At 39.2% G+C, this 23578-nt stretch overlaps 1 protein-coding gene across 1 annotated transcript in view; it reads right to left on the bottom strand.

Annotated features, from left to right (window-relative positions):
- LOC139698342 (dentin sialophosphoprotein-like) overlaps positions 1–14397 on the bottom strand; it is a 71209-nt gene extending 56812 nt beyond the window's left edge. Inside the window, exon 1 of the mRNA XM_071597251.1 lies at positions 14188–14397. The gene's annotated coding sequence lies outside the window, so the exon portion shown is untranslated. The remainder of the gene's footprint in view (positions 1–14187) is intronic.
- Positions 14398–23578: the final 9181 nt, after the last annotated feature.

Below are 23578 nucleotides of genomic sequence, written 5' to 3'. Positions count from 1 at the left end.
GCCTGACAAGAACTTGTTCGCGCAACCCCCGAGCGGTCATTTTCCTCAGGCAATGGTAATATCCCTGTGACATTCACTATACACACACAAAGAAATAGATTTAGGTCGTATCGTTACAATAATCACAACTCTCTCGGGCTTACATCAGGGGGCGAACATAATTTCGTAGCAGAAATATGACGAATCCGTTCGCCAAAGTCATCCCAAATCATATTCCCTGCTGGCTCGTCGAAGTTGCGGCCGCTTATGGGATGAATTCCTGCTTCAGAACTCCTCGGAATGCGTGAAATCATTATGTTATTTGAGTCGACCAAGTTTAAATTCCAGGGCAGACTCACGCACGTGCCGCGCTCTTACACGTATGTGAGAATCATAAGCAAGTCACATGAACCTTGGAAGCAGTAAAAAAATAGGTTTCTGCGTAAATGCAGAGGACTATATCATCATCTCCACTCTCTCGGCTTCCTATTCATCCTTGCCCCCATACGCCACCTTTGCTCTCCCACCTGCTAGTGGGTTTCACCACCCCTCGGGATATCTCTTTCCCAATCCATGAGTACGCTTCTCTCTTCCTTATCGTAGCTGAACTCTTTATGCAATGAACGCATTATTTTGCGCTATCGATTTCTTCTAATCTTAACGAAGCACGTGACGTATTTGGCGCATTTTCGATGACGGAAGGTAGGAAGAAGAAAGCTACGTGAACGTGAAGCGGCGAAAGGAGTATACAAGTGCGGGAAAGTATGAAGGAATTTATGGAGTACGTAAACCTCCCGAGATAAATTAAAACCAGATTTTTTTAGCCTTTGCCTACACCAAAAGTGGACGATATAAAAGGGTGCGCATAAAAGAGAGGAGGAAGGGAGAGAGAGCAACGAGGGGCGAATATTAGAGAGGGAGCGAATTATTTTTTCCAACCCTTCTCCGAAGAAATTCCCGTCTTTAATAGAATGAAAAAACGAGATTTATGACCAGTTTCATCAAAACATTCTTGACTGGAATGCATTTTAGCATCGCAAAACAGGTACCAGTCTTTAGCCATCATAGGTAACTGAATTCGCTAAGGGAAGATGGACAACGATTTTATCGTATGTGGCTTCTACTAAAGCATTAAAAAAAGTCACAATAATGAATAACCGCATTCAATTTTGAGCACCAACGTTTTCCTTTTCATTTTTCCGCCTTTCCTCAGATTATTTCATTTCCTTTAGTAATTTCCAACCGCAAACCGTACTTTTTTTCTGATGCAAATAGTGCACCCGGAACAATAACCACCATGGTATTTGAATTTAAATATGGCGAACAGATTCCGGGCGATGCACCTCTTGTGCATTCTCCGACAGTTATAATAGGTACTTAACCTCAACCACTAATTGATACCAAACCAATTTGGTCACCCATGAAACTTAGTAGACCCTCAGTCATCTAATTGGGGAATGGAAATGTGGATAAACTGTTATGGGATTTAAGGATTTTTATCGATTCAACGAACTCTGCATTTAGATCAAGAAAATATCGTTATTGAAATATAATTTTTTTCTCGTATAAATGCCCAAAATAAACAGAAGATGGCCCTTTAATAATTTATTTCAATCGAATAAAATATCTGACTGCATCTACTTGAATTTATCGCTTGCGTTATTTCAGCGCTTAAATTAAGGCTAACAGTAATTTGTAAAATAAGTCTTAGCCGAGTGATGCGGTCGAAATAATCGAATTCACTCTAATGTCTTCCAGGATGACAGTTATGGTATCGGATTTAACCTTCGCTGAAAGTAATTTCGTATAGAAACTGGTATGATGCACGTAAATTTCGATTTCGAGTGGGCTGTTACCCCAATCGGTTCCAATAGACAGACGTGGAATCAGGAGTCGAAATTATTTAAATGTCACAGTAAGGAAATCGAGCGGCAGATGTTGGCCATTAAATATCTCCATTTTCCAGTCCGTATAATCATCCCAAGGGAGGGCTTAAATTAAGGTTATATTTCACGTAATTAGGAATTAATAAGGTAACAACGCTTCATGCGTATAGGAATAGATGTTATGATCACCAACTTTCCACAATAAATTCCATTCAAAGAACGCGTTTCTCGAATTCATTTAGCCTTACGTGAAATTCCTTCTAAATTTACGATATAAACGTGGATGAGAAATGAAATTTTCGCCCACGCCTTCTAATATTCCGGATGATCTATTATATTTCTGCAAGAACAGAATATTAACGTAAGTGCAAAATAGACCTGAAAAGTTTGGGAAGTCGTTTCCCCAAGTAGTGGGAGAAAGTCCGAGGTGTTATTTCGGTTATTAAGAAGAACATGTCCGTGACTTTTTCTGCCATGAACCTGGCACCCACATATTGACGAGACTTTTGGGAAGTATTTCTGATGACAAAAACTAACCTAAACACTCCTGACTGTGTAAAAATACGATCCATAAAAGATTCTTACGCGGTATATTATGGCATATCCTCATCGTACAGATATTTAAAAGAAAATTCCCATCCGAAATACTCATTACAGGTATACTAATTCTATTACCAAGCACCTCAACGTCGCCTTGTTACATCACGAACGCTGCAGCCGAAATATACCACTGCATACAGTCACTTTGTGAAAGACTTTTATTGAAATATGGAAATGTTCTGAAAGTTTTACTTTTGAAATTAATGCCTCGTAACAGTAAAAAAAAAAGAGATGGGAATTGAGTAGTGAACATTTCTACGGGGTCTTAAATGAGCATCAGTTTTATTTATATAATTGATTAATTTTAAACCAAGTGGTATGTGTCTTCTCCTTGTTCAGATGTCACATAAAGAATTTTGCTGGGCTATTTGAAAGAAAATCTAAAATGAGATGCGGAGTTCAAATGGCATTGAAATAATGACGTTCAAATGGGATATAATGAGGAAGAGGACATAAAAATATCGCAGGAAAATGAAAGATTGCCCTACGTAGGTCTTCCTTGACAGAAATAAGCTGGTTTATGAGCTTATTCGATTTTTTATCCAAGAAATCTCGAAAGCAATGCGAATGAGCATTGAGCAAATTCTTCCACCTGCATGAGCGCAGGACAGCGGAAAAATGCCATGAGGGTTGGCTTCCGCAAAAGAGCCGCCGTGCGAAATATTGAGCAATTTTTCGCAATATTCTCATCGTCATTTTGACATAAGCCAACGAATATCTTGCCTGAAACAACATTAAGAACTGGATAGTTTTAGTTCCTGCCTATGCGATGGATTGAGATATTCTACCTGTAGATTTCGAGAACTACTTATCCATGAATTAATCTCTGAAATCCTCAGCTTTTTATCTGTAGAGCCAATCTTAGCTAAATATATACATATACTTAGAGTATCGAGGTATAAAAACTTAAGCCATACTACTTATATAATATATGATTTATTTTCTTTAAAAAGCATTTAATACAATGTAATTCAAGCCAAGCGACTATGGAAACAAAATCCCTCCTGTTTGGTTTCTTATCTCCCTGATAAGTATACCTCACAGTTATTTACGGTCATTAATCACTTCAGTAATAGCAATTTAACTCCAGTAAGGGGTTTTTTACTCTTCAAACTATGCTAAATTACTATCAATTCTAATAAAATAGTGGTCAAAATGAGATCTGAAAAACCTTTTGTTGGTTTCAGGATTTACAAACCATAAATTCCACTTCCGCTGGTTTTTTAGTCGAAAACTTTAATGTTTTCCTATGCTACAATTTAGTACAAATGGGTAGTGCTTCGTTTTTCTGATAAGACCCAGGTTAACCGACAAACATCCATAGGAGGAATAGCAATGATATTTTTGCGTAATTTATTCGGAAAATGCTACGAAAGCATGATTGCTACAAGTCTTACATCATAAAAAAATCATATAATATTTTCTCTTAGTACTAAATATCGTTAAATTGACACCCAATTTAAATTTACGTCATTAATTTACTCCGTCATTCCTCGCTACGATTTACTCTATGACTAAGCTAAAGTCTTTTATCATACTCATATTACTATATACTACATACTTTATCATATAATATACGGTAATTTGAGAATGAACCGACCATCATTCATGCAACCGTTCTAAATTTCCAACTTGAAATTGCAAATTATCCTACATTTTCCTAATTTTACTCAATTTCACCTAGTAGGTATGCATTTTATGTTCTCGAGAGCCTGAATAGTGAGCGAAGTAGTGAGCCATTATATTCTCTTTGTTGAGGTGTTACGACGGCTGAGGTCATGTAGCAACGTAATCTCAGAACAAAGGAAAAATCCTTCATGTGTAAAAATATATAATCCATGCGATCATTACCAGGAACATTCGGGTGAGTCGAAGAGCACGTTATCGAGCAGAATAACCGGTTCGGCCACAAGGGGTCCACCCAAAAGACGCCAATATTCGGGAGACAAAAAGCATGATGACGAAAGACCCCACCCCATTCACTGCATCTCGCTACTCCCTAATCTTCGGTTCGCCCACAACCAATCTGGGGCTGGGCTCGCATTTTTTTCCCCGCGGATCGAGGAAAAAAAAACAATCGACGCTTTGTCCTCGCCCGCATTATTTTATTTTTCGCAGATTCCTCCCAAGGTCATCGGAGATAATTTATTCTCCCGCCGTCCCCTCACTTTCACTGGCCCTTTAAATCCCGCCCTTGGTGACGCATTTGACTCCCCCTCCCCCCTCCTTCAACCACTCCGACGCGCTCGTTTAAGCGCGCGCTCCCCCATGGCACCCGTGTCGTCGCCGACATCATTTTCTCATCTTGATAACATCAATCACGCGCATTACTTCCCACTCCTCCAGCTGTCCTCCCGCGCCCCATACGCTACTAACTAACAAGATGCACACGTGAAATGCACTCCGTTCCCTCTAGCTCGTTGACCCTCCCTCTTCCCTCACTCCCTGCCAACGTCGTCTCCCCTCCCGCCAGCGTCCCTTATTCATCAGAAGCCCTCGCCTACTCAACCCCCTTTATCACCTATTTTCCGACCCTAACGGACGGGGATTCCTAGAGACCATCCATTTATTCAACCATACCGATCGATCCGGAGGATGCTTTTTATAGGTGAGGGAGTGGAGCTCAGATCGTTCTTGATAAGGTGTTCAGCGTGTGAAATTCACACATTCAGGGTAAAGGGCCCGGGCGTCTCCCCCTGAACTGCTACCAACGATTTCCCAAGATTTCAAGTCGCACCGCTTCGATTTTTGGATGTGGTGACACACATATGGACTACCTACCACCCGGGAGCCTCCGGTGGTCGAAGGTCTAGGTACTCAGTTTTCTCGACTATCTACTAATTTTAATTCAGTGTAATGAAACTATACATTTTCCACTAAGTAACCCCTGATACTATTCCTTATATTCGGAAAGAAGCTTACTTGGGTAACACCGAAAAATGTGCCAATTAAGATATTTGCTGAAGTTCGAAGTAATTAATATTATTTGGGAAAAAGTACACTGATTATTATGCAATTGCAGAAGTATTATGCGTAGATGGTTGGTGACCCTATTTTGGGAGGCCCTTCAGTCAAAGAAGGAATCAGTGAATGGATATCAGACATGTATTGAAGGGCCCCGAGTTTGCTAATGACTGCGAAGGAATTACGAAGACCTCATACTCTCCCGATGGACTATATCACCCAGGAAAATAAAATTTATACGCTTTTGAAGCGTAATATATAAAAAATTGTTTTCTTCCGCACGAACCGTGATCACAAAAAATGCAATGTCTAAGTTCAACTTTTCACGGAAAAATCTTCCCAACCAGGACTCAATTTCATGAGAGGTTGTTACAAAAAATATCAATTACCGCCGGTACAAACGTTTTCAGCTCGAAACAGGTATTCTAGGTGAGAGCAGAATTCATCTCGTACTAAGTCCTATGGCGAGTGAAATTCTATTTTCTGAATAATTTTGTGGAAAGGGAAGATCTGCTCCTGCAGTTATGCTTTTATAAGTGTAAATTAAGTTTCTCTAACTTTGTCTTGCAGGATCTTTTCCAACTTACCAAACGCTTGAGAGAATATTTCCCAGATAGGAATGCTATTCAATTGGCATGATTACAAACCAATTAATATTAAGCAGCCAGTTCGAAAATGAAGATAACGCCTGTCGTCAAGAATTTAAATTAGAGTTAAATGGTTTATTTTTTATGTATACTTAAAAATTTAATAATAGGATTCATGTTTTATTTTTATTTTATATAAAAAGTTTGGCGAAATTCTTCACGCACATTTATCGACGTGATTTAAGGATTGTTTTATAGACAGATTTTCCGAAAGTGATATATCAGACGGGATAATATTTGGGCTTTAGGTGCTGGAAAATCTCAGAATTTGAGTGTTCAAAGAAACTTTAGATTAAGAAAGATCGTAGAAAATTGCATTATATACGAAAATGCTATTCGCAACCTATCCCAACTCCAATCCATTATTACTATGGTCCCATTTCATCTGATAAAAATTGTACCAACGTGTTTATCAAACTTAAAAACTTTGATGGATGTTATCTAATCTTTTAACGTCTCATTTTCCAATATGATAGTTTTACGACATCAATAATTTTTAAGACTTAATCTTTTTAAAACCTGTGAAGTCAGGGAAACTTAAAAATTTCCGGCCTCATCTTGAACGTCTGGATCTAAGGGAGAGTTCTCTGAATTGCAGTTGTAAACTCTACGCGAAGAATTATGCTCCATTTTTTTACAAAAAAATATAAACACATAATTTTATTTTTCAACTCACTATGAAGAAAAGTCTAGACAATAGATAAAACAAAAAGAACAGTCGGTAAAAATATTACTCTATGCATGGATTAAGAAAAAATATAATCAGCAGTTCAAGTCTTAGTAAAAAAATTAAATATGAAATCACGCTTTGCTCCAAATAGTAAATATTTCCTCGCACTTAGTTCCCACAATATCCAAATGAAATACTCGCAATTATGTACACACGTGCATATACTTGTATACGCACACATGAAAAGGCAATCGGAAAAATGATCCAAACGTGTTCGCTGTACCCTATGTATTAAAATAATAATAATATCCCTTCCGGCGATTTCTAAATTAAAAAGTACGCATATTTTCTCTAAAAAAATAACAAAGCTGTCCTTAATATTTTTGAACACTTTGAGAAAAATTTTCAAATAGTATTCACGATAGAAATTTAATTTAATTAAAAAAGGTACCTAATTTCGGTGCCTTTCTCAACGGAGATAAGGAATCAGGACATGTAGATATCCCGCAGATGTTATCCGGGTCATCGGGGAATTTCGTTCGTAATCCGTGACTGTCTCGTGATTTCCGGTACAGCTGGCTACTCTAGCCTGCACACGTCAGGAGGAGTGCGGTTCAACAGGAAAGACAGGGAATGGGGGCAGAGAAATGAGATTCGCCAGCTTCAGAAGTGCTTGCTTTCAAGTATGCTTCTGTACCTCTACTTGCTTCTCTACAGAACACAGCAGGTCATGTGGTGCGGTGAATTAGGTCAACAGTCGTTAAAGAAAAGTTAGCATAACATTATTATTTGGCAGTCAACCGTATTTAAGGTAGATTTTTAGATTAACACAGACTGAGCGACGGTACATTTCTTAGCTCCACCTAACTACACAACCAGACATCCTCCGTTCTTCAATTCCGCATACATTTTATCTCCCTTCATTCCACCCAGCATATCTGCATCGCTTGACTACCGTCCTCCCCTTTATCACAGTCTTCATTATTTAATCTCAAAACAAAATGCTCTGTATTCACATTTCCTGCCTTCTTTGGATTTAATATAAAAATGATCTCTCCTCTTCCACGTAGTTCTTCTTCCTTTGATTTCCTATCCATACATTTTACCTTTTCATCCTTCTCCATCTCCGTAGTCTCCAAATATACGCCTATCATCTTTCTTCAGTGACCAAGTTTCCGAGCCGTAAAAAAACCACATCCCATGCCAAAGTTTTCATTGTTCGTTTCTTACTTAACGCCCATCATCTTTCCCCTCCTCGTGAAAGCTTCTTGCGTAACGCATTATTTTTCTTGTATCATTACTACTGTTACCATCTTGGTCAAAATCTCTCCCAAGATATATAAATTGTTCCACTTGCTCTAGCTTCTTCCCTCTTATCAACCTTTGAATTAGCTCAGCGTTGACCACAACCACTTGGCTTGCGGACAAATTAAAGATTGTCCATCAGAAAACCAAACTGATACCACGAATTCCTCTTTTTTGTTTCATTCCAATCTTCAGTTCCTCCCATGCAATTTTTATCGTTTCCTCTACAATAAAGTTGAAAATCAAAAATGATAATGGATATCATTGACTTTCATTTCTTCCTAAAACTGTCCATCCGGACTCTCCATCTCCCACACGCACCGGATCAGTTTGACTCATGTACAAGTTATGGATAATTCGGCCATCTCTTCAATCTCCTCCTGTCTTCTGTAATGTATTCATTAATTCAACTCAAATCACCTAGTCAAACGCTTTCTCAAATCTGCGAAAGAAAGAAACGCAGAGTACAACACAAATATCATTAGTATTATTATTATTACTTGGTAGTCTATCGTCGAATGTAGCTTTTGAATAGACACAAACTCACGCTACAAGTTGGTACAATAGATATAGTACCAAATAAGTATGGGTATTGGAAAAAGAGTGAATGGTTTAATTCATAATGTTCACAATCACAAATAATGGAAGTTAGAATCCAAAGGGTAGACTCCAGTGATATTTAAGGAAATAGGATTGAGTTGTCCGTAATATGGAGTTAGAAATATGAATAGTATTGAGTAATTAAGAGCTATTTATGAGTTAGGAATAACTGAGCATGTGATCATACAGTTAATTTTTACGCGAAAATGTTCTTCGGGTGCAAATGTTTTGTTGACTATCATCTTGTTCCTTTAAGTATATCAATCTTGCACTGGAACACTCAATCAGCTTGAATTATACTCTCGGTGCCAGATTACAACTTAAAAAGAATACTACGTCAGTCAGGATGCGAAAGCTTTGCCCGCAAGCCTCGCTTAACAATATGTCCCAGTCCAATATATTCAAATGATTATTTCGTGGGCGCCACTGAGGATAATGAATGTGTATTTCTGCTTCACCTCGCTTTGTACTCGTAATAATACTAGGCCGGGGAAATATATGCAGTGCCGGTCGGACTCTCCGGCAATTTGATTCATTGTTGACCTTGAGCTACACGATTGATGCGCCCTAAGGCTTCTGAAGTCAGAGTGATAAAGTCAAAAGTGTTTGCTGTGTCTAGTTCGCAACGCATTCTCAAGGAAACAGTTTGTCACCATGAATGATTCAAGCTGCTGTAAACATAATGATAGTTATCAACACAATAAAATAAGATGATATAATGTTTTTTTTGTATTTAAACACCTTGAATTAATTTTTTGAGACTGTGAAAACCAAGCGAGTTATAAGAAAATATACAAGACCTTTAATAACCTTGTCCAAAAATAGTTTTATGGAAAGATAGTACATGCCTAAGTGGGTTATCTTAATTACACTCATTAAAACAATCAAGTGTTAAATTTCTGTTTGAGTGAACTATATATGTAATTTGATGAGCATTTTCAATTAAAAAAATTAACAAAAACTATATACTCTCTTTACAACCAGGGCTGTAAAGATAAATGATGTAAAATATAAAGCTCCTGATTAATGATTATATTACTTTTGAAATTCTCTAATCAATTCACAAACATATTTTCAGTACAATGAAGTAATTAATTTCGAAAGGAAATTATAAAGTATTTAAATAATATGTTACTATAGTTATATTTTACAGAAAATAAAATTTAATTCCGCTAATATAAAATCTATCACGTAATTGTTTCAAACAATAATATATATATATATATATATATATATATATATATATATATATATATATATATATATATATATATATATATATACAGGTATATATATTATTTTAAGTCTTAAAGTAATAATCTGCCGGATGAAGTTGTTCACAGTGATTTATGTTCAAAGTAATTACGCAAACTGTGTCTTTACAACCCCTGAATTATTCCTCCACAAGAAGAAAATAAGCGTTACACTACTAATCCCATTAATATTTTATTTAGACATTACGCGGGTTTCGACGCTCAACGTCATCATCACCTGATCTCTGAGTCCCCGTGATGAAAAAGAAGTAATCACGATATCTGATTACTTTTTATATTAACTCTACACCTATAAACTCAACATCCCTGTTTTCCACACATCGATTACATACTCCAGTCACGTCTCTGCAACTCCTATTTGAGCTCCCAAGACTAGGCAAGTTGAGGGCCTTCAACTCTCTTTCGAATCCTTGGGAGGAGGGTATGTTAGACGAGGTGAGCGGAAGTGTAGGCACTGGAGGAATTGAGTGTTGCCACTTGTGCAACAATAATTACCAAAGAGTTAACACGACCACGAATGTATGATAAAAGTGAGCATTATTGCAACCGCCCCTTATTACGCAATCACAAGGTAATAGTTTACATACTGGGGATTTCCTTTGAGTGGTCTTACTCAAACTTCAATGAGACGGGTAAAACATTAAGATTTTATTTCATATTTGCGTTCTATCTATTTCTAGTTGCGTGACGCTTAACAATTTTATTTAACTCGACCTACTATTTCACTCGCATTATATATGTACACACACACACATTCTAACACAAAAACCCGCGAGATGGCGAACGAATAATCATTCACATGGATGTAGATATAAGGAAAAAGATAGGAACATTTATAAAAGACGAACACAGAGCATTATATATATATATATATATATATATATATATATATATATATATATATATATATATATATATATATATATTTATATACATATATATATATATATATATATATAATAGTAATCAAACTAAACACATAAGCATTAAATATGTAATAAGATATATCATATTCAACATTACCAGGAAAAAGAATCTTTGATAACCATTTGATGCTGTCTTAAAAAGGTCAATGAAATCAAACTTATTTTACTCATAAAAACACTTAGGTTAACGCACAAACGTCACAGCTGGGATTGACAAGATTTAAACATCTGTTAACGCAACAGCATGATCGTACTCAAAACCCATTTGGTCATAAGTATCACGAAACGTGTGAACGTTTACGATTACATCATGTATCTTAAGATAATGATTTCTTTTTTCTTTCCAAATACTTCAGCATTTGAGTTAAAAGAAACTGGTTAATCATGCATATTTCATTCACAAACAATGGCAGTGAAAACAATGTAGACTGTAACCTACGATTATTAAATCAATTTGACTTGAATGGAATCTATTGCTTTAATGATTAAACAATTCAACAATAATTGAGCCCAATTAATTCCGTTTATGAATTCTGTCGATCATTTTTGCCGAATTAGCTCTGTTAATTTTAATCATTTTCGACAAAAGAAATCACGACGAATAAAATTTTAGATGTGCTTTAAAGTTTTTGAACTCGTGAACTCTATGCTTAGAATATTGTAAACAAACAACATAACGAGTAATGTTTGGGCGGGGACGGCGGAGGCAATACTTCAAGAGGTTGGCCTGGACTTTTTAGAGCGAGCCCTTAAAGAGAGGGAAATAAAAGAGTTGGGACCACTAAATAGGGTCAAAGAGTAAAACACTAGGAGAAAAAAAACCAATGATAAGGGATATAGGAAAAGGGAGACGGAGGGAGCGGAAGGAAGGAATCGAATATACTATTTTATGAATGAGACATCTCGGAGGGGACATGGCCACGAGTCAAGCGAGGGCTCTCGAGTTTGACTCAACGCGGGAAGGGTTGCTGAACTAGACTCAACGTGCTTAGACTGCGGAAGTTGCGCGTTTGTTGCGAGTTAAACGGCTACTGGGCGCTTCATGATCGCGCAGTGGTTCCGCGTGGTTTCGCACAAATCGGAAGTTTTACTCAAAATTGAGCGAAAATAATGAGCGAGCCCCGCCCCATTAAAGCCGGTGGTGGTCGAATAACTGTGGGCCGAGGAATCATGACGTGGAAAAATACATGCAAATTCAAAAAAAAATAATACACTCACGTGTTCCACGAGCATGAAGACAAAGCAATGAAATAAGTTTCTGGAAAAGATTTAGCATACCAACAAGATGTAATATACCAACAAGGAAGGATTTCTCATTAATGAGAAATATCGAACTGCGAGAGAAAAATTTTGGACATTGAAAACTATCATTTTTGAAATTCAAAATTTTACCAAATTTTCAATTGTGTTCGGATTCATTCCATTGAGGTTGGATGAATGAGCATGATGGAATTACATCTTTGCCTTAGAAGCACCAAGATACGAAGAGGAAATTTTTATAATTGGAGAAGCTCTTATTTTTCGGAGAAGTACGGGGAATTATTCTTAATTCAACTATTTCTTTTTGTTTCCAATTTTCCTTTCTTTAATTCTTAAATTGATATTCTTGAGGCCATCCAAATGAGGGCCTGGTACTTGCCACGCAAAAAAATCATCGGAGACCTTTCTCGGAGATTGAATATTTATGATTCTCAGGAGCAAAATTACATTACCATTATTCATTTGCCCTATTTTAATACCAAAGACGTATTATTTGCGCTAATTGGATGTCTCAAGGCGCTGCCCGATAAGATACGTGTGAATTATAAGAGGATGGTTAGTGTGGGGAAGAGGGGGCGAGGAAGATTCCGTGGACATTAGACGGGTGCGCACATTTGAAACAGTTAGGGGTATTGTGAGGGGCGTGACTGGGTTAGAAAATGCGCGCAGAGTGTGGGCGCATGGAGACAGTAAAACCACAACGGGAGCCGATTTCTGGGCCCTCGCCGCGGAGACGAGGCGACTTAGTCTTCCGTCGTCTCGACAACCGAATCCTACCCCTTTTTCCACACGAAACAAATGAATTTAATCCGCATCCGCTAATAGAATTCCTCCAAACAGGGAGAGGAGGAACGGCGCCTCGAAGCCACGCGGTCGCCACGTTTATTTACCGGAATCGCAGGGAGACTGGGGAGGGATTCCCCAGATCAAATCGCGTTTCCATTATCTTGTTTGCTCATGAAGTTTCGCGCTCGACTTCACCCATTCTTGATCTCTCCGGCAACTACTGCGACCGAAATGAAATTTTCCGGAGCCTAAAATCATTTTTTGATGGACCTCGAACGTGAGATGGTTTTTTCTCACACTATATGATACTCATTAAAGGATGCTTTGTTTTTAAAATTATTTAATTCAACCCCGCGCCTTAAATGTGGACTAAAATGAAAGATACTTGAAAAATATAATTATTAGAGTAGAACCACGGTCGTATTTTTCAAAGGATGCAGAGAAGAGCACCTTGAAGAAATATCAGGTTTTGCAAAAGAAATATCGCATTCTACTATTAATAAACGAATGCAAAATTTAAAAACATTAATAAGCACACTGCCATTCAATTTTTTTTCAGAAGTCATCACTTCACGTTTCTTTTTACTACCGTGTCATCAATGCAGTAGAGTCAAAAAATGAATTCCTCTGGGTCGCGAAACTATCGCAAAAAGAAATTATATACTCCATGAAAAGATGAATTGTGTCAGTAGCACTGAAAAAAATACAACTAGCGTATGTGGCCTCGTGACGCCGACTACATACTCATATGTCAAGTGGAGGTGATGATTATTGGCTGGGGTATTCCAATATTACATACAAAAGTATCAATATACACATTCCTAATCAACACGCCCCTCTTCCAATGAATTTGCCACCTAAATCTCCGACAAAAAATTCGAATCCCCGCCGATATTATTGAGGAAGATTTGTTATCGAGTCACCCCCGAGATGATGACCGATAGTGCTCAGTGTTGTATGCGCGAGAAAAATTTGGCTCGCAAAATTCTTACACGAGAGTAACATGCACGATAGATATTCCCTTCATTTGCTTCCCGTCAACAACGTGGCGAGAACAGCCGTCGGCGCGATCCATCGCGCGCGCACGCTAAACACCTCTCGCCCCGCGGTAAACGGGACGACACCCACTCGCGCACGGGACCGGTGAGGCCTTCCGGGGGAGAGCGGGCGTATCCCCCGCGGGAGGGGGCGGACCGGACGGGAGAAGACGCGAGGGCGAGACTGGACGAACGTCTCCTGGCGGCGATCCAGCGAGACGGAAACGTCTCCGGAGGCGACAGTCACACTGACCTCTCACTCACTCTCCGTCCTCTCCTCCGCCTTTTTGCCTTGCGCGAGACTCTTCTTTCCTCTCTTCCACTGGCCGATGGGCAACGAGCACTTCCCGCCCTCAACCCGTCTTCCTGTTCCCGGTGAAACTGCCAAGTATCCCTCTCTCCGCGAAAGAGCCCCTGCTCACGGGCACAAAACAACACAACGCACCCCGGTCGCGTCGCTCCGTCGACTATCTTTCTCTCCCGCCGCCGCGATCACTCCGGACCCCGCGAGACCTCTCTATCTCTCCTTCTCCCTCCCTCTCCCTCCGTCCGGAGAGGGAGGATAAGGGCACGTGGGGGGAGCGGGAGATGTGAGGCGGGGGGGGGAGGGAGAGAGAGTCTTTAAGGGAGGAGACGGAGGAGGCGAAGTCTCCGCCTAGGGAGGAACGGGGAGGGCGTGTGTGTGTGGAGGACGCAAGGGGGCGACCGAAGGAAGGGGTGGGTCGTCGAGCGGCCGAGGGTTGGCGGACTGTGATCCGAGTCTTGCCCGAGTCCCACGCCCTCAAACATTTACTGCCCGCTTGTCCCCCTGGGCGAAATAAATCGAACATGAGGAATCGCAAAGGCGCGTCCATGCACGCATGTATTTATGCACGCCTATGGAGCCTAAAAACGCGGATATCCGCAGAAAACCTGGCACGACTGATTTAAAACGTTTGCGCATAAAGACGGCACAGAGCTAATTGAGTCAATTTCATTTCGATTTTAAAAAGTATAGCTCGACATAATTTGCCTTGTGTCGACTTTAATATCCCCAATAAGAGTCTGAAAAAGAATATCATTTAGTGTTATGGATTTCAGTTACGGATGGGGTTGTGGCATGATTATTGCGAAAAACAACATTTCACATTGACCGGTGCGGACTGAGACCATGCGAATGCTGTGTTGATCATCCACATGCATCTCCACCCATTCAGAAGGCAGTCCGTATTCTCCGCGCCGCATCTCCCACCATGGGCTGCGAATCCCGTGATGCCTACGTATGCATTATGCCAAACTCTGGTTTAAATAAGTAAAGATTTAACTCAAGCTTCTTTGACACCCTTGGCCGCACGTCTAGCTATTCTATTCAAAAATCAAAATTGAAAACTGTACTCAAATATCAATCAAAAACTGTTTGCAAAGAGTAATATATATATATATATATATATATATATATGTATATTAGTTAAAAAACCATAAAACACTGTAATCAGCCCAAACGTCGTTTGCTAGGTGATGGTAGAGTTCTCCCAATATTAATACCGACGGCGTGTGAAAGTCACACACTAGGGTATTGGGGCCAGTTCCTTTCCCCTGCTGTCTATATTGTCCCAGGAAGATCACGAAAAATCACACAGCTTGGGTTGAGCAAAGAATGCCCGAGAGGCGTGCCCGGAAACCCAACCCAGGTCCTTTGTTGGTCAGTAGTCCAACGCTCTATCCCTAGAATACTGCATCACCATGAGTAAGTTATTTACATATAAATATCTGGTGTCCAAACACCCTCTGTTGCACCTCTTTGCAGCGGCTTGAAGTGTTTTGTGCCAATATGGATACTGAAGTATCCGAATATGCGTTAAGAGCACTCCAAGAATACTAAAACTCCCTTTGAATAAAAAATTAAACTGCGAGCTCCCTGGTTTGTTTTACTAAGTGTAGTCTAGGAAGAAAGATAAGATCCGTACGAAAAACTGCTGAAATCTGTCTGGCTCAAAGAGGGAATATACGAAAAATTATTATAAATATACAGACATATTTCCTATTGTTATTTTCTCTCGTAAAAAAATAAATATAAAAGGTCATTTAGGCTAGATGAGTAAAGTAGTAATTGGATTAAAATAAGACATTTTTACAAAGAGTGGGTAGTTATTTACAGGAGCCTTAAGTAATAATGATTTAAATGAAATATATGAGGCAAATAAGTTTTGCATGATCCCGAAAACTTGGTTGACGAGGAAAAATGGTAAGCGCAGGCTGATTAAAGCTTATGACGAGTCGGTGTGGGGAACAATGGTTACAATAAAACTTTAAGGAAAACAAAGGAAGAAGTGATGAATATAATACAGTGAGAAGGTGGGAGGAAAATATTGGGTATGATGGATGGAATTAAGGGGGTGAAAATGTGTGGAATTCAAAAGTGATTTATAGCAATTGTCGGTTTTAGGGTGTCAATTGTTTAGGTGGAGCTTACAAGATCAGCAATGCATTGATGTAAATGTTTATAAAAATCTACCTTTACAGGTGGACTATTGTTAGCAAAAACATCTACCCTTGAACACGCACTAGCAAAATTTACTCAGCACGAACAGTGTCTCTCACTAAATAGATAAATAAATAGAGGAGAAAGTTGGCAAAAAATGAAGATATAACAAACTCTAAACGCCGATCTAATTAGGTGATTATGCCTGAGGGTTGACGTTGTAAATATTGGGGAAAACTACTGATGAGGGCGGAGAAAGGAACTTCGCAATTCCACATAAAGATTTATCACTTCACACGACCATCGTATCGATGCTGCGCATCATCATCACCTGATGGTGACGATGATAGGCAGGTCGAAACCATGGTCGTGTGAAGTAATAAATCTTTATGGCGAAGTGCAAAGTTTCTTTCTCTACCCACATCACGAAGGAATTCCACAAAGTTAAGCCTGAAAATGTTATGTTTGTTATGGGAAAACTACTGTTGAATATGACAATTACATATATCCCTCAAGAACACAAAATTTTAAAAATCTTTCGCTCTATTACGAGAGGGATATTGGTATGCTCTTGAAGGATTAGGTCCTCTGTGTCCACGCAACGCTAAATAGTGGTGAATTGAAACGCCAACAATGCCTTTCATATATTCCATAATAAGATGTTTATCGTCGTTTCCCAATATAAATGAGGAGTTACGGAGGAGTGCTAACTTATAATCTTAAAGATGAAGAAATTGTTCAACAAAACCCGAGAGCATACTTTGCGTTCAGAAAAAAAATCACAGTGAAAAGTGAAAGGTTGTTGAGACGCATTTTTGTTCCCCGCACTTCCAAGTCTCCCGTTTCGAATTTCAGCAAAGCCCCTTAACCTAAATTTTCCTAAGCCCGTCAGTTCTTTCTTTCAAACGAACGCGAGACAAAAAATATACACTCAACTCATGGAGAACTCTTCACCCACAGAAACTCGTTTTTCTCCTCCGTGAAGTGCGCAGGAAATTCAGCAATGAATTCTGAAGGCCTTGTGTCGTCCGATTCCTTTAAAAAAAAATAACTAGGAAAATATCGATCAAAAATATCCCAAGGGGCAGTAGATCGAACCTGGTTGTCTGACTTGAGTTATTAATCGCCGTGCATAGATGAAGTGATGACAGATTAAGATTGGGAGGGTTGAAGCGGGTCACGTGCTCTTTGGTCACTCTCCATGGTACCGCGCGCTAACGGAGGTTTCTTGTGGGGTGGTGGGGGAGCAACTGAGGACGGAGGGATGGAAGGGTTGAAAGAGAAGGGTAGTGGGCTTCCAGAGCCGGATACGGAATGGCTGTGTGTACTCAGGCGTGGAAGATAAGTAAGTCCAGTCAGGAGACTGGTTTGGGGGATGCAGTCCTTTCAATTCCCTCGCCATTCGAAGGAAATGAAATGATACTTTGCGGTCATGATATTGTTTCTCGATTATTCGCATGGGAACGTGCATGAAATTAAATGCGATGACGAAATTGTGAATGTTTGACTTCTACGGGTAATTTCGTAATGCCTTTGACCATGTTCAATGTTTTTACAAAAAATCCACGGTTATCAACCCTTTCGGTCGTTTTTATATAGGTGAGGGTAGAGCTGACCTAATAATAAGCTCAATGGAGTGTGACATACACACATCAGGGTAAGGGATAGAGTTTCTTTCCCTGTGCCGCCTATGGTTACCCTCGAAGATCTGGCACCCGAAAAATCACACAGCTTGGGTGAAGCGGAAAAGGGGAAATCGAACCCTGGCCCCTCTGGTAAGTATGCCAATGCTCTGCCTACTAAATTATTATATTCCACGGTTTCTACAAACTTATACCTTTATAAATACAGATATTGTGATTCCTAGCGTACTATGCAAAATACCATGTAAACACTAACTATTTCTCTTATGTAAAACAATATTTCACATCCATCACGCGTAACATTTTTCTCACGCATTACAACAGTAAGAAATTCCGTGTTACAAACTGATAATTAAAAATAATATCATGATAATAAATGAATTTCCCGGTTGTATTCATATTGAATTAAACACAATGATTTATTGTAGGTATATATATTGTAAAATATTATACAAAATAGAAAATATAAATTTTACCCGACCAATGGTTTATTCTCATATACATATGACTAAAATAAATACTCGAAAAACTTAAAAGAAAATCAATGTTTAAATATTATAAAATGTAGAACTTAAATGAAATTTTTCTTTGAATAATAATTTCCTTTTCGGAACCTTTAGCATATTTCAAATCCCTTAGACCATTCGTTTGAAAGAGTATTTGGCAACATTAATGGACAATTTTGAGTTAAAAAATTTCTTTTTAGAGGAAGAATTTTAAACTAAAACTTTTAAAATTTCCCAGAAACAGTATTAAAAAATTGGGCTTCAGAATCAATTCATTTACATTCTATAAAAAAACATTACAGATTTACCTTTAGACACACTTTTCAAGTACTCGCTTATTTAATATTAAGACGCATTTAATAAAAAACAGCCTGTCACTTTCATGGAAATAGTTTGCATTTTCACAGTGATATTTATGCTAATTTGCGTCCGGGGAGCTTCAGGATAGAAAATTACCTATTCAAACTCTCAGTCAAAATCAGAGGCTGAATGAATATTTGTTATTCAGTGATACATGCCTAAAAAGTTGTCATGAACACCAAAGTTTAATCATTTCAGAAAAAAACCTAGTCGTTTCTACATCCCATTTCTAACACCAAGAGGGTATTCTCGCACGCATAATAATTATTTGCATTTCCTTCGGACCGTAGGTGGAAGGATCTTAAATTAAAAATGAACAATATTCAGCGAACGAATATATCTCGAGTAATGGCAATTCGCGCGCATATTCAATTCAGTTGGGCAAATTTTCCGTCACTGAATCAAATTTCTACTAAAATCAATGTTCCCAAATTTCACTTTAACGGTGTTCCCGTGATCTATCGACGTTGAAATTGAAGTGAATATCTTCTTTATATATTTATCACGGGGACCTCACTCAACTCCGGTGCTTTTTATTTCAATTAGTTTCCTTTCGTCCTCCATTGCTATTTTTTTAATGTACGTGATGCGTCTTAACTACGACGTATTGAATTAACCTAACACGATCAGCGGGGTCTTCTTAGGAGAAATGAAAAAAAACAGAGTTGGGCGAGCCGAAAGGGATGAGCGGTGACAGCAAATTCCACTACCTGAGACTAATGCACGGCGCCGAATGCCTGGTGCCCGAAATTTCCAAATTCCTGGAAGTATTAGGCGTCGGCGGCAAAGTGGTGTTAGAGAAAATATATGAAGGACGGTGGACAACCTTGAAAGGGGAGGGGGGAGGTATGGGACGGGAGAAAGAATGGGTGGAGAGGCAATATTCAGACCTTTCTAGACCTGCATGTGGAAGCTTTTTGCGAAGAGCGAGTTTCTAAAAACCTCAACGGCGACTCTCTCAACAGGTCTGTGTGTGCTCTTGTGCCCTGATCATTTCGGTCCCGGAGTTTTTTTGTCCTATAAATGTTCGTGATCAGTTTTAATGGATTTATGAGGGAAAATAAAGAACTGTTCGTAATCGGGAAAGGTGTCGCAATGACCGACTAAGAAAGTCCTTGCTACTGGATGCTTATAGTCACTGTATAGACATTCAAGAAGTACTTTCGGCTTTCCCACCGGGTCAGGTTGCACCGACGTTTCGATGGCGTCTCTACCATCGTCTTCAGGGTGAAGTCGACTTCGTGAAGAAGACTTCACCCTGAAGACGATGGCAGAGTCAGCCATCGAAACGTCGGTGTACTGCAACCTGACCCGGTGGGAAACTCGAGAGAACTTCTTGAATACCATACGCCGGGAAAACCTGAGATCCTTCATTACTGTATAGGCATTTGACTTTTTTTAAGTGTATAGACAGCAAACATGATTGTTAATAGCCATTGTACTTTACTTCAACTGTGGATGTGGTATCCTTAAATTAAATGCGTGATAATTTGATTAGGTATTTATTAAACGAATTTCGGGAAGGAACTCAAGCACTCCCAGGCATTAGTTAGAGAAAAACACACTAGTCATCGATCCCACAACCGAACGTATTGGCTGCCGCCGAGACTGTTGCTTTGGTTTCACGCTGTTAACACCATTCAATGCATACCAAAGCGGGATCAATGATCGAATAGGGGTTCTGAACCAAAATCGTATCCGTCGTATTTTTACAATCCAAGACAGGTCCGATAAGCCAAAAATAATAAAATTTATTTTAGTTTATGTCAACGTATATATTAATATTTACATTAAATCAAGAGATAATTACAATAAAAACGCGGCGTTTTTTGTGTTCAAATAATTTTTTTTCGTGTAAATCTCAGAATTGGTCGCGAGCTACAATCTAAATCATCTCGGCCATGTTTTTAAAAATTGGCACAAAACAAGAAAATTTTCAGATAAAGGTTTCACTCGCCGCCACATTTACCCACGGCAGGTGTCCTTCAATCCGATGATGGGGAAAATTATTAAGTTTAAGTGATTGGAAAGTTCTTGCTTTTTGGTGGGTAAATTACAAAAGCAATCCGTGCGGTGCAATAAAGAAGAGAAGATAATATCTTAGTATAAACTAGGGAAAAACACGGTAGAACACGTGGATGAGTTTTGCTATTTAAACAGGACTAGTTATGGACGAAGCAAGAAGGATATAGTAAACAGAATGGAATGGCGAAGAAGGATTTCTATCATAAAAAATGACTCATACTATATTATACCAGCATAGACATACAAACATAAAAACTGGAAAATCGAGTCTACTCTTGTGAATAAGACAAATACGTCGTATTCGGGAAAAAATTGTCACGAAACCCAACTATAAAAATCTATGGTCAAAACATCAAAAGATCCTCCACATTCAGATACCTGGGCATTGAATTCGACGAGAGACTAACATTCCAAGAGCACGCAAATTACGCAGCAGGCAAGGTCAAGAAAATATTTAACTGCTTAAGAAGGCTGTGCAGAAACCGATTTGGCATCACCACTAATAGCTTAAGAACTATATACAACGGAGTCACCATCCCAATATTGGCATACGGCAGTGAGGTGTGGGGAGAGAGACTCAATTACAGCAGAATCCGGAGAAAACTGGAAGAGGCCCAAAGATCTTGCCTAATTGCAATATCCGGGAGCTACAATACGGTCTGTAATGAAGCTCTACAAATAATAACTGGGATACAGCCGATAACGTTCTCAATAGAGGAAAGAAGAATCAAGGTACGGATGAAACAGATGGAAGAGGCTACTCTGGGAGATGTAGCTTTGTCTCCAACTGAGAAATGGAGCAGGAACAGGAATTTTATAAGAGCGTATTTCCTGGATATGTGGGAACGGGAATGGGAAACATTAGAAAAGGGTAAAACAACCAGACAATTTTTACCTAGCGTGAAGGAAAGAATGAAGATCAACTTTAAAACTTACAACGGTATTACGCAAATTTTAACGGGCCACGGGGAGTTTAGATCATACCTCAAGAAAATAGGGAAAAAAAAGGAGGGGACGTGTGAATGCATGATGGAGGAGGACACAGCAATACATAGAGTCCTTTATTGCCCAATTTATGCCGAGGAAAGACGCGAACTGGAAGCTATCCTTGGGTATTTGCACAACGTCCAACAAATTGGGCAATACCTACATGAGGAACCGATTAGGAAAATATTGGAAATATTTATTAACAAAAGATAAAGTAAGAACGGGGAGAGTAACGGAAAGGAATGGCATGTAACTCATATTTTGTATTTTGTAAAATTTACGAAATTGTATTGGGGGTTTAAACATAAGGCACCCCAAAGAACAAATTGAAACAATAAATGCCCGATCGTGCTCGAACGGGCCTAATTATTATTATTATTACTCTTCTGCGGATGTAAGACTTGGAAGGTAGGAGCAGGAGAGGAAAGAAGATTGGAGGCGATGGCAATGTGGGGCTACGGAAGAACAATGAAAACAGAATGGGTAAGATAGGATAAAAAATGAAGAAGGGCTGGTAATTAATGGGGAAGGTCAAGGATGAGCTACGAGAAGCAGGTTGATAGAACATTTAGATACGAGGACTTAAAAGGAAATTTAGAGATTGGGAGGAAACAGAATAGTACGAAGAGCTAGGAACCAATCCTCGAATTAAAATCCAGATCTGGCGGATGACTCCGTTTAAGTAATTGTCGCGGCATACACATACCTTAGTTATATTAATTCAATCCCCGGATTGGTATCACGTGATAATTCAATCACTCCTCTCCAAAATTAAAAATGAGAATGACTATTGCGACTCCTAATGTACTCAGGTTAAATGTGGATATCATCGCAAGATGCGTTTATTGGGTTAACGGCCTGGCTGTCATAAGGACCGGAAGAGGAAATGGATGGCACGCGGTGCCTGGATGCGTCACGCATGGCTGATTATATCTGAGCGGTTTCAAATTCCGCGATACATCCCATTCTCCTTGACCTCGGGCAATTTCCACGGATGATTTTCGTGAACCTTGATGAATCCTGGGAACCAAAGCGACCATGGAAAGAGCCGAGGGCGAATGTCTACCGTCGTGTTCAAACACTTAAAAGATGAGTAACCGTATCAGAAGTCGCGGTGGATCACTAGCGTCATTCTACAAATAAAATCAATCGTTTGCTCTTCATGACACTTTTATCTGCTGACACTATATTTGAATTTCTAACATAGCATCTGCAATTGCCAAGGGCATTCCCCCCACTGTACTTGTAAATGACACAACATCGACGAAAATCTTGGCGTTAATAAAAATTTAGTCGTGGAAATGTTTAAGTTTGCAAAATTGAAAATATAAATTTGAGATGACAACGAAACACAACGGAAGGGCCACGCTGTAAGAATCACAATGATTCAGCATTTGGATGTTATTATTGCTTCATGTGTGGCTGGTGCCCTAACACCCCCCGCCACACGCCCTTGGGACAGCTTGCGGAGTGTTCTACATCTACATCTACATCAATACCCTGCAAGCCACCAAAAAGGTGTCTGGCAGGGGGTTCTGTTCTGTATATGTAGACAATGATGAACTGTTATAGCGCATCGGAACCTCTATATCTTCGAGATCGCTTTGATTAGCGCATTTTCACTCCAAGTGCAATCTGACACTGCAATAATTGCACTAATAA

The sequence above is a fragment of the Hetaerina americana genome, unplaced genomic scaffold (genome assembly GCF_022747635.1).
Source record: "Hetaerina americana unplaced genomic scaffold, ioHetAmer1.1.p SCAF_83, whole genome shotgun sequence".
Taxonomy (NCBI): Eukaryota; Metazoa; Arthropoda; class Insecta; order Odonata; family Calopterygidae; genus Hetaerina; species Hetaerina americana.
Note: the sequence above shows the minus strand (reverse complement) of the source record. Positions and strands in the feature narration are given on the sequence as shown.